Raw genomic sequence first — 12817 nt, 5'->3', positions numbered from 1 at the left:
AACTTTCAAAATTCAGTCCTGCTTGTTTGATCAAAATTTGGGAAATCCAACATGGAGAAGTTTGGTCTCTCTCCTCCCAACCCACCTTTTTTATTTGATCATTCTTCTTGAACCAATCAAATATTGCAGTACGTATTTAATGAGAGAGAAACGTCTTGGGTGAAAAGCTTTTATATATGAATTCTGTCTCCTTTTATCATTTGATGTTGTTTTGGTTGTCTAGAATTCTAAAAGAAAAACATACATATTCCAGGGTGTCTGTCTGTCAATGTTGAGTTTAAATCATTTATTTTAGTCAAAAGGCTGTTCTGTTCTAAGGAGTACATGAAAAATATTCACAGGTTGTTTTTTTTTTATATAAAGAGATATAGAATATGCCATAAAAGCTGATTTCTAGTTATAAGTGAGAAATTGACTTATCTTCCAATTTGTATTAGGGGTGTACATTGGACCCAAGATTGCTTTGTATTTGCACCTGTGCAATCTTTAAAATTTTGATGCTTCTTAGCCACCCTGTGCTCTTTCTCTACTTTGGTCCATAATTTGTTCTCCAATACATTCTGTGAAGCTCCAGGTTGCCTAATCACTATAATGGATAATGTAAACATGGCAATACTCTATTTTTTAAAAAAAGATATTTATTAGAGTTTCAAAAATTATATAAAAACAAAACAATAAACATGGCAATACTCTACCTCTGCTTTTGGTCAATGAAATTTACAGGCACAGAGTAACAGACCCTCCAAGTGTCTTTATTTTCCTGGGACAGTCCTGGATTTACAGAAGCTGTCCCGGTTTCTGATTTAATCCCAGAATGTCCCACTTTTCCTTAGGTCGTCCCTATTTTCATCAGAGAAATGTTGGAGGGTATGGAGGAAGCCTGCCAAATTGCAGACAACTCGGTCTGGAGGCTTTTTGTGGGGGAAGGACAAACAACTCAGTTTCCTTCATAATCTGCATTAGTTCAAAATAATTGAGGGGTGGGGTTGGTCTCTTGCTTTTTCTTACCTGAAAATAAGAGATGGCTGAGTAGTGTGTATTCTTGCTTATACAGTGGTACCTCAGGTTACATACACTTCAGGTTACATACGCTTCAGGCTACAGACTCTGCTAACCCAGAAATAGTGCTTCAGGTAAAGAACCTTGCTTCAGGATGAGAACAGAAATCGTGCTCTGGCGGCGCGGCGGCAGCAGGAGGCCCCTTTAGCTAAAGTGGTGCTTCAGGTTAAGAACAGTTTCAGGTTAAGTACGGACCTCTGGAATGAATTAAGTACTTAACCTGAAGTACCACTGTACACTGACCGTTCTAGTGCTAGGCCTTCATACCTCTGATAGGGCTTACAATGTGAGGCTGTCTAGATTCTAGAACACCATACCGCCCAAATTTTTGGGACAGGGAAGCGGGATATCCATGCAGTCTTTCTGCCCCCACCCCCTTACAACACATGCTCTTTATCCCACCCCCTGCCTGACCTTTGTGCTCTTTTTACCACCACCCATCCTCCCGATCCATGCATTCTTTCTCTCATCCCACACCTGATCCCCACACCTGATCCCCCCACATCTCGAGTTCAATCTTTGGTACCTCCACGTAGCTCTGGGAAGGGCCCCCATCTGAAAACATGGAGAGTCACTGCTAGTCAGTGTAGGCAACACTGAACTAGATGGAAGAACAATCTAACTCAGTATAAGGCAGCTTCATATGTTCACCCTACATCAGGGAAAGGACCACAGCTGAGTGACCGTGCACAGTTTGCAAGCAGAAGGTCTCAGGTTCAGTTCCTAGCATTGGCTCTAGATGAGGTAGGAAAAGGTTCATCTAAAACTCCAAAGAGCTGCTGCCAGACATGTAGATAATTCTGAGCTAGAAGGACCAATAGTCTGAACTGGTATAATAAAGTTCCTTATGTCTCCTGAAATAGATTTACTACCTCTTCTTCCAACAAGACTTAAAAGAAATATACAATTGGACGAGCTCAATTGTAGCTGTGCCTCAGCCTTTGTTGACCTCAGGAGCCTATTTGAACAATTCAAACCAAAACCAAATGCATCAGAAATAGCCTGATTTTCTGCAGCAATTGTTCCAAAGCTGCTGCTATTGTTGGCTCATGCTATATTTTTAGTTATTTCTTTCTTTTTCTCTTTCTCTTTTGCTTTCTGTGCTGTGTATTATTTTCCACTCAAATAGCATGATACAACATTTCTTTAACCAGAATGTTAAATGTCAAGGAAAAAGGCAATTAATCTACTATATGCATATATTAGTATGGGGGGAAATCCTTGGATAACATGCAATTTTATTTGTTTAATATATAGGGTTTCTTTTTTTTCTCTTTTCTTTTTTGGCAGAAGGAATTCCTGGAGGGAAATGGTTAATCTATTTTTAACTAAAGCTTACTTTTGTAATCTATCCAGTGCTTAGAGTTCTGTCATTGATCTATGATTTATGTGTTTTAAACCACCTCTTGGCTGCAACATTGGTTTCTATCCAGGATGCTGAGCTGAATACTAATTGCGAGATCAAATTTATGCTGTTGGGCTAAGCAGCTGACGGGAGTTCTCTTTGCAGGGCTCCCATAAAGCATGCCATGGCGCTGGAACCTCAGTGAAATACTTTTTGGGGAGGGGCAGAAATACTGCAAATGTTTGCTGGGGGGGGGTGCAGGAAAGAAGGGAAGTGTGTCCTTTTCAAAGGGGTATTTTAAAAAAACCAGAAAAACAAGGCTTGCTGAGGATGTGCTGGATTTTGGCTCAATGCATTGCAGAGATGCACTGGCAAGAGAGTGCAACACATTGATATGAGCCAAAGATTCAATTGGTTGCTCTGAATCAATATGGGAAGGTCAGACCTTCTTACCTCTCTGCATCCCTTTGTGTGAACAGCAGAAGCCCCCACCTATCCCTTTAGAGTGCTCAGATTATCGGGGAGAGGAGGGGGCTTAATGATACACACAAACCCCACCCTCTGACTACTCCAAATTGCAGCCAAATCATACTCCTAGTAGCCTTTTAAAATCGTATCTAGGAGGGGAATCCCCACAGAAAGTAAGAGGCCCCAGCTTCCCCTCTGCCCCCCTATAAACTTTGAGCACGGAGTGTTGCCTAATACTCCTACCCAGGGCCAGCTCTACAATGAGGCAGAGTGAGGCAGCTGCCTCAGGTGGCAGATGGTGAGGTTCAGGGAAGGAACACAGTTGTGAGTGCCATGTGCTGTGTGCTGTACCCTATACACTAGCCTGCTGCCCTCCAGTGCAGTGGAATACACTGGCCTTTCACCAGTATTGGAGTAAGATTCCATTGCCATTCCAATCAGCTTCTATGTCTTCCTTGGGAGAGGGTGCTGTCTTATCCTTTGCCTCAGGCAGCAAAATGTCTTGAGCTGGCCCTGGCCCTACCTCAGGCTCATCCTTGCTTTTGATACTGATTCAGCTGCCCTTTACCAGCTGACAAGCAGTGCCTTCCAAGTCTCTGTAGCACACAGCCTTCCACCCCTTGACTATACCCTATGGATTCCCCCTCCCATTCCCATCTGCTTACAATGTGTGGTTAATAATAATAATAATAATAATAATAATAATAATAATAATAATATAATCTGTTGCTCTCCAGATATTGCTGGACTGCAGCTCCCACCATCCCTGACTATTGGCCATGCTGTCTAGAAATGATGGGAACTGGAGTTCAGCAACATCTGCAGGATTACAGATTCCATACCACTAATGAATATAAACAGGTATATTTAGCAACCAGGAATCTTTCTGGCTTGCAGTAATGATCAGACAAGTCATCTACCATAAGCCAATGACACAAGTGAACAAATACACAGGACTGGGAATATTTTCTCCTGTTTTGTATTATGCGACTTTATTTTGACACATGTCGAGCAGGCAATGTGATTTATGAAGACTTCATAGTATACTAGTGAACGCGCTGTAGTGTGTTTTATTAAGTGTAATAAAGTCTTAGTAACATGAACATCATCTGTGCTCTGTCTCTCTTTGCTTTGTCTCTCTGCTCCCCCTCCCTGAACATCAAAGCAAGCAGGGATTACTGTTTCCCCCATCAGCAGTGTAATTCTTAACAGCTTTGCACAGATCCTCTGTGTGTGTGTGTGTTTGTGTGCGTGCTCGCGCATGTGTGCATGCATGCATTTAAAACAGAGAGACAGTGCACAAGCAGAATAATACAAGTATAAATGGCAGCCTCCACTCCCAACCATAGCAAAAATTCAGCATGTGTGAATGCTCCTTGATGGCCATTCCCTCCTTTCTTTGGTTACATCCATATTGAAAAGCACAATGTAAATAATATGTCTCCCCTAAAGAATCCTGGGACATGTATTTAATTTAAGGGTGCTGGCAATTGTAGCTCTGTGAGGGGTAAGCTACAGTTCCCAGTTGTCCTGGCCCACCCATGAGGTGGAGTGAAGCAGCAGCAGCATCAGGTGGCAGAAGCCCTCATGCTGGTGTCCCATTGGGTGCACCTTGCTGCCTCCAGCAGTGGTGGCTGCAGGGTGAGCTGGGTGGTGTGGCAGCAGCAGCAGGGTGGAGCAGCACTTCCCATTTCGCCTCAAGCAGCAAAATTTGATGCACTGGCCCTGGTTCCCAGAATTTGTTGGGAGAAGCCATGTGCTTTAAATATGTTCTTCAATGCCCAATGTGAGTATGAGCTCTACCACTGGAGGTAGAGCAAAGGTTGCAGGGCCATTCGCTGGGGATGCCGAAGCTGCCTTCTCCACTGCAAATCCTGCATTAAGCACAGGGCTTGCACTATATGACTTGCAAGGCCCCTTCAAGTTTTATGATTCTGTTCTTTCTTCTGTCTCTCCTGACCCCTCTTTCAGTTCTCTTTCCCACTATCAAAACTTAGATTGTAAGCTTCTATGTAGCTGCATAGGGACACAGGTGGCGCTGTGGGTTAAACCACAGAGCCTAGGACTTGCCGATCAGAACGTCAGCGGTTTGAATCCCCACGACGGGGTGAGCTCCCGTTGCTCAGTCCCTGCTTCTGCCAACCTAGCAGTTCGAAAGCACATCAAAGTGCAGGTAGATAAATAGGTACCGCTCCAGCGAGAAGGTAAATGGCATTTCTCTGCGCTGCTCTGGTTCACCAGAAGTGGCTTAGTCATGCTGGCCACATGACCCGGAAGCTGTATGCCAGCTCCCTCAGCCAATAAAGCGAGATGAGCGCCGCAACCCCAGAGTCGGCCACAACTGGACCTAATGGTCACCGGTCCCTTTACCTTTTATGTAGCTGTATAGATATAGTTAGATATGGATTGTGCTAAATAGCTGACTCATGGTATCCATGGCAATGAAGCCACAATAACTGAATGGAGCCTCCAGTTTCAGAGGCAGTAGGCCACTGAATAGTGGGCTATTGCCTTCATGTCCTGCTTGCAGGCTTCCCAGAGGCATCTGATTCTTTGCATGGAGAAACAGGATGCTAGACTTGATAGAACTTTGGTCTGGGTCAGTAGGAAAGTTCTGATGTTCTAATTAAGGATAAAACTAGTTAAGAAGTGACCAGTCTGCTGTCACCAATCTGCTTTTCATCCCTGCACCCCCTGGTAACACCTTGTTGAAGCAGATGAGTGGAGTGATACCATCACGTTCAATGAACCCTTGCCACGTAGTTGGCTGCTGCACATGGCAAAACCCTGACTGTTATAATGCCACAAGTGGGTCCTTCATGGGTCCTTGAAGCATGTGGAGTGCTCCCTCTTCAGCACCTCAGTTACTTAGGGATGGGTAGGCTTGTACATTTCTCTCAGTTTCTCATTTTCCCAGTCTTAAGTACAGCTCTTTCTTTTAAGCCTGTGAAAGTTCACCAGTCTTTTACTGCAAATTTATCCTAATATACACACCTGTAAGCAATTTTGCCTAATATACACATTTTTTGCAGAGCAATGTTCCTTAATGGAATGCATTCCTGTATGTCATTTTCACCAGCCCATGCATTTTTATGCACACTTTACCCTAGCATGTGTCTTTTTGTACATACTATTTTGCTGAAAAGCTGCATTGCAAAATTTGGAGAAGCGGGAATTTTTCAATAATTTTTTTGTTTCATTTTTCATATTGTTTCAGAAAGTGAGGATTAGGCAGAGTCACCATTATATCCCATCCATAGTCACTCCATGCCATTCACTTTCCCACCATGCCCACTATCAGTCAGAATTCTGTGACTTGAGAGCAAACCTCAAGCCCCCTCCTCCAACACTGCTGATATTTTGGCTCCATAAGCGACAGCACTCACGGCCTGAACTTCAGAAATAAAGAGAATGATATCCCAGCTCCAACTTGGAGATACGGGTGCAGATGGTGACAACTGGGTGTTGCAGGTGAGGCAAAAGATGAACAGTCACTCTGTAATAACAAAGATGCATTGCATGTAGAAGATCCTAGATCCAGTTCTTGGTTTCTCTAACTTCAAAAAGCACCATGTAGTAGTTGCTTATGAAAGACTTCTGTCTATATTCCTGGAGACTTATTGTCCCCAAAATAGTCTGACCTGATATGAGGCAGCTCCTGCCATTCCTGTGTCTTCTTTGCCTTTCACTAACCGATTCTGGGCTGAATCTTCCACACTGATCAGCCTGAGCTTCCCCAGGGATACAGCCACATGGAAGAAACAAATTGGACCCAGGACATCCTTGGTTACAGCTGCTGCTTCCCAGTAGCAATTTGGGGGACTGTTGTGACTCGTTTTTCAGCTTGTTGCACTTGCACAAAGGATATTTGCATTTTTCCAGTCAGTCAGTCAGTCAGTCAGTCAGTCAGTCAGTCAGTCCGTCCGTCTGTCTGACTGGCTGTTGCAGAGTAGAACAACATTATAACGATTGTAACAGCACATTCTATGTGGACTACTTCTTCTCTACCATGGAGCAGCTAGTTTAGCAAATTTGGCATGCTGAAACGATATCAATATAAACAGTTGTGAAGGGTTCCCAGCCCTCCTGCAAGATGGTCTCATCCTTGATAGGCAGGGTGGGTTCCAGGTGTGAGGGGACCCTAGGCAATGAGCCCTCTGGTGTATCTCCTCCTCCTCCACTGGTGAGTCCTGGTGATCAGTGTTCGAAAGAGCATTAAGCTTTGGGGTCTAGTTGCTATTACACAATGCCCCTGGATACAGTACATTGTGGGAAATTAAAAAGGCAGCTACACTCAGGCACCTGTGTCTCTGATCAGTGCACCAGAAAAAAGTGCAATGGGGAACCCTAGGTAGGTATTAATGGTGGGTCTTTCTGAGGAACTGCTCAAGGGTACCAGTCTCTAGTGCTGGCCATGTTTATAGGATTCACTGCCACTGAACTGGTGCAAGCTATTTTTTGGTCATATTCTTATGTTTTGGATAAAGGCTGCTGCTGTATGTTAAGAATGCAGTTGAGTGCTGAATTGAGACTTGATCTGCTCTTGCACAATGCCAACTGTGAAGGGCTAGCATATTTCGTCTGAAGTCAGCAGGCTATCAAGTCTCGACTGCGGGAGGCTTTGCAGTGCAGAACTCACTTCCCTCTGTTGTAGGCCTTATTTAATCTATCCCCAGTGTATTCTTTGCTTTAAAAGGGGAAGTCTTCTGGTTTCATGCAAGGGTCTTTTGCTTGTGTGTGTACATCCATGTCTGTGTGTGTATGTTCGTGTGCATGATTCTTACTCTATTCCCCAACCCCTCCACCAGCCAACTAGTGGGTGCCTGTGGGTATGAGTATGTGGGTGAGGCAAAGGGACCCAATCCATCTACTTCATCCATTTAATCACCTATGTGCTTTATTGCTTGCAATGCATACTATAGCTCAGATGATGGGGGGAATTAAACCCACAAGGTGGACTCTCTGATTAACCCTCATTATAGTCACATTATAAACCCCAAGGATTCTAACACAATAGCTAAGGATTTAGAATCCTAAGTAAGGGAGTCGGGGCCCTGTAATTTGAACACTGGGTTCATTTATGTTCATGTATGTGATTGGCATGCATGTTACTTGTGTGAGCGCACACACGGCATGGTTCTTTCCCTCAGAGAAGCCTCTTGTGAAGAAGCACCCTGCAGAATTGACCCGCCCCCTCCTCTAGGGAAGGAGACACACATGTTTAATTAGGATCCTCCCTAATTAAACATTAGCCCCACCCCAAATTAATTTGGAACTAGTTCTGAGGTGTGGTGGGTGACCCCCCGGGTTGGTGCAGGGTGGGTTGGCCTGATGGGGGGAACTCAGCTCAGAGCCATGGGGCAAATCTGGGGGGTTGTGCGCAGCCCTGCTGGAAGACAATCAAACTGGCCCAGAAAAAGGCGGCTATGTGCAGATGTCAGCACACAGCATAACAGTTTGGATGATGATTTCATGGAGTTCCCAGGTCACAGTCCAATTCATATTTACTATGCTACTGCAAAGTGGCTGAAAATGAGTCTGAGCAATAAGGTTTTAAATATTAACACAGAAGCCGACGCTCCATCAGGTCAGGCATTGTGCCGCAAAGTTCCATCAAGTCAGAATTTGCTTTAAAGAGACATACGGTGTCCTTCTCGCCAAAGTAATGTGACATGGAGACCCTTATCCTAATGCTATTCCTCAGCTTCCAAGTAAGTAGGAAGTGGGAATTTTATAGGATGGCTGTGTTCCAGTTAGCATATAGTTTCAGAAATTGGTAGCTTTGCCTTTGAATGCAAACTGGATTTGAATTCTCTCCTGTCCTAGTTGTAGAGAAGCTACTCCAATTCCCTTATCTTTTTGGTTGCCCTTAATTTGCACCCTATCCAATTCTACAGAGTTCTTTACTGTACCCTATCCTATACTTCACCGTTCACCAGTGTATCTTATTTTCATGTATGTTTAAAAATCAACAAAAACGGTTTGTTTTTTACGCACAGTGTGGGGCTTGTATTCGAAGGGTGAAAGTGCTTGATTAGGATCAGGCCATCTGAAGGGTCATGCAAAAAATGAAACACTAATAAAAAAACCAAAAACCCCACCAGTCATCTGACAAATGGTTTACTGCTGTAACTGATATGGTGATTTTGTCTAATCTTATATATCTGACATGAGTTTTCTTGCCTTAGCAAAGAAATAATTTGCTCTTTCAACAGTCCTGCTTATCATGAATTAAGAAAAGAAAGAGGGGGAAGAAAAGGAAACAAGAAAAAAAGATGAAATTTAATATTTATTGCTACACTTTGTTTCCCTTTGGGAAATTTCAGAAAAAATGATCTCCCCTTTATTTTTGTCTATTTACTGAAGGCTGCTTCATATGGGACATTTTCCATACTATGAGAAAAAAATAGCACATGTGATTCCATTATAAGATATGAACCATTTTATTTGGATAACTATTTCTATGGTAGTTGCTTCCTTTGGAGGATTTTGGTCAGCTTTTTATTTTATGACCCTGTTTTAATATAGCTTGCTTTTCTCTCCACACTGCGTATGAGCATCTAAAACTTTACAGGGTTGCAGATCCAGACAAATGTAGTTCAACATTTGTTCGTATATTGGTAAAGGGGACTGGAGCACATAATTATATTGTTAATAGCTGGAACCATCGCATCATAGAATTGTAGAGTTTGAAGGGACCCCTAGGGTCATCCAGCCCAGCCTCCTGCAATGAGGGAATCTGAGCTAAAGCATCCATGATAGGTGGCCATCCAACCTCTGCTTAAAAATCCCCATTGAAGGAGCAATGAGGGAGGTCTTCTAACAACTCATAGCATTCTTAACAAATTAACAGTTCCCAGTCCATGAGGTGAGGTGAGGCAGCTGCTTTGGGCAGCAGAGACCCAAGAGGTGTCTGCTTGCTGGATGCTGCTGGACGTTGCTGCCACTTTGCTGGCTGCTTTTGATTCTCTGTATACTTTGAGGAAGCTATGACTGTTGAAGTAGTATGATACTGTGTTAAATGTATAGCACAGATAGGGCCTGTGTTTGTATAGGATAGCAGACCTAACTGGATTAGCCAAAATGCTATGAAGGCTTTATGCTGCACAACAGCTTTCAGAAATATGAAAACCTACAGCTCAAAATTGAGGAGCCAGTCATTGTGTGTTCCATCTGCATAGTATACAATTGAACCTAATATGGTTAAGTCTGGTTTCCTCCTACTTATGACTATGCCTTAAGACAGTCTTTGAGGCTCAGCATCCAGCCAGTTTCCCTTCTCCCCCTCCCATTTCTTAACTTTGAGCCTGATGAAGAATTCTGGGAAACTCAGAAATTTGCTCACTATCTTATGTCATTTGGATGGGGCATAATAACAGTATTGCTCAAGTGTGGCTTTTGGAATTTATCTGATGCAAAAAGCTTCATTCATTTCTTGGTTTAAGCTGGTATATATTGCAGTGCCACAACCTGGCCTCTTGAATGGTGAAAGGATAGACAGTGCGTGTAGGAAGAACATTAGCAAAGTAATGATTTCTTTTTCTCCTTACTAGGTAACTAGCTCTGAGGAACAGGCAAGGAAGGCCCAAGGAAGTTTGCTGTTCAATAAAGGATGCTGGGTTGCTTGGCAACCAATCGTTGGCCCAATGGTGCAACCAGCCAGCCAGGCATTCCACACTGGCTGCTTCCATCGTCTTACGTCCTAACACAGGTGTTTCTCCTCGGCTGATTTTACTGGCTTTTTGTAACCTCTGGGGTCATGCATCCAGAAAGTCCTGGGCAGGAATTACAGCTATATATAACTCCAAACTTTTGCCCCCTTTCCTAGAATGACTATTACGGTATTTTGTCCACAAAGTGGAATGGTCTTTTGTATATTGAAAATGTGATTCTCTTTCCCGGTTACACGTGAATGCCCTTATTCCACCCAGGTTTGTCAGCAAGAACAAATATAAAACATATAAGGATGCTGAAAGTGTATTTTCAAGTTCTGGTGGAGCTCACTTCAACGCTTGGAAGTTTGTTGTGATGAGCATCACAAATGAATACCGTATTGGACTAAGTAAAAACAACATGCCCAGTGTAGATGAGAAGACAGGGCAGGTTATTTGCCCACCAGTGAAAGGTCAGAAGTACTTCTGAAGAGCATTCATGTATTTTTCACATTTTCTTTCTCTTTCTCCAATGAGTTCAGGACAATGAGCATGGGGTTGTTTACATTTTTATCCTCACAGCAGCCCTGTGAAGTAAATGTATATGCTGCAAACTGCATTTTTCTGGATGATATTATATGGTTTTATTATTATATCATATGCCGCTCTGGCTACTTTTAGTAGACGAGTGGAATATTACACATGAGGAACATGTGTTTTTACTTATCTTTTGAATGTTTCTAAATATCTGTTTTTGACCTTCTTTTATTTATGCTTCCAGTGTTGGTTTTAAATTGCTTAGAGAGCTTATGACAATCTATTGAGATATACATTTTGTATTATTATTATTATTATTATTATTATTATTATTATTATTAAGATGTGATTGTGGCAGCCTGCAAATGCAACAATCATTCTGCCAGTGGGAACCCCTTTCCTAATATAGCAAGTCCACTAAGTGGCTTGGAGTGACAAAAGTGTTGCAGTATTGACCTATTGTATATTTTTTTCTACTTTTACGAGGCCTGCACCTATTTTTCTGCTTGCACAATTAAAATAGCTTGAGCAACAATACCAGCCTACCCCAGTTCTTGTGCTGATGCTACATTGGATCTCACCCATCATCATTATTATTAAGCTGAGAGAGAGCACCATGACGCAATGGAGGTGGCTCCATTGCAGGTACTTGCCATCATTTTTTTATTTCCAATATGCATTTGCTCTTTTCCCAAGAACCTCAAGATGATGTATACAGAGAGTTTCCTTCCCCTTTCTTATCCTCAGAAAACTCTGTGAGGTAGGGACTATGGCTAGCCAAAGGACATTGAGACAAAACTGCAGCTGAGATGTCAAATGAAATTTTGGCTGTCGTACCAAAACATGGCAAGGATTAAAAAAAAAAAAAAAACCAAAACACCAAACCAAAGCATTTAATGCCAATTTTAAAAATTTAACTTGAAGGGGCATTTAAAAATAAAACCTTAATATTAATTCAGGGTGATAAAAAGTAGCTTGTATGTCCAGGAATTTATAAGCATGTTGTCCACTGAAAACAACCCATTACAACCTCTAAATTCTAAAGCATCTTTAGAAGAAACAATGGTACAAAATTCAAAGTTCTGTGCAATGGAAGGGCCTTTTCAGTTGCGGCTCTTAAAATGTGGAACTCCCTCCTTTCTGAGGTGTATCTTGTCCATCTCTTTATAGTTTCAGCAAATGTTTAGAGGTGGAGAGACCTGATTCTACAAATGGACTACTGGCTGTTCCTATTAATAATAATTGCTATTTAGTGATTGGTACAAGCTGTTGTTTTTGAGGACTGGGTTACTTTCTGTGCTTTTATTTGATTATCCTGTAAACTGTGGTTTGTGGAAAGGGTGGTATATACACCATCTTAATAAGAAATAAAGACCCTATAAAACCAGACACTCCTTGCAGTATTTTCCCTTCCAATTGGTTCTGGCTCTGATTTGCACCTTTCTGCCATGTCATTTTCCATGCGTCATCAAAAGCAGCAGCATTTACAGAGCAGAGAAAGAGAGAGAGAGAGAGATGGGCTTCCATGGGCAAATTTGTTTAAACTCTGGAACTCTTGTGGGGTTCCAATGGTATGATGTGCAAGAGACCACCAGACAGGAAACAATGTTTCAGAATGAGAAGCCTGATGACGGGGGGGGGGGGAGCCCTCTTTCTGCCTTTCTCAGTGGTTATGCCAGAGTAGTTTAAATGAGCGAGTGATGAGTGCATTTGTTTTTAGAAACTTGAGGCCAGCTTTGGCAAACAGCTTATTCTA

General features: G+C 42.5%; 1 long non-coding RNA gene across 1 annotated transcript in view; it reads left to right on the top strand.

Annotated features, from left to right (window-relative positions):
- LOC309362056 overlaps window positions 1-12426 on the top strand; it is a 91594-nt gene extending 79168 nt beyond the window's left edge. Inside the window, exon 3 of the long non-coding RNA XR_014164751.1 lies at window positions 10426-12426. This is a non-coding gene — a long non-coding RNA (uncharacterized lncRNA). The remainder of the gene's footprint in view (window positions 1-10425) is intronic.
- Window positions 12427-12817: the final 391 nt, after the last annotated feature.

The sequence above is a fragment of the Podarcis melisellensis genome (assembly GCF_964234715.1).
Source record: "Podarcis melisellensis genome assembly, chromosome: Z".
Lineage (NCBI taxonomy): Eukaryota > Metazoa > Chordata > Lepidosauria > Squamata > Lacertidae > Podarcis > Podarcis melisellensis.
The sequence above is the reverse complement of the archived record's forward strand: the minus strand, read 5'-3'. Positions and strand labels throughout refer to the sequence as shown.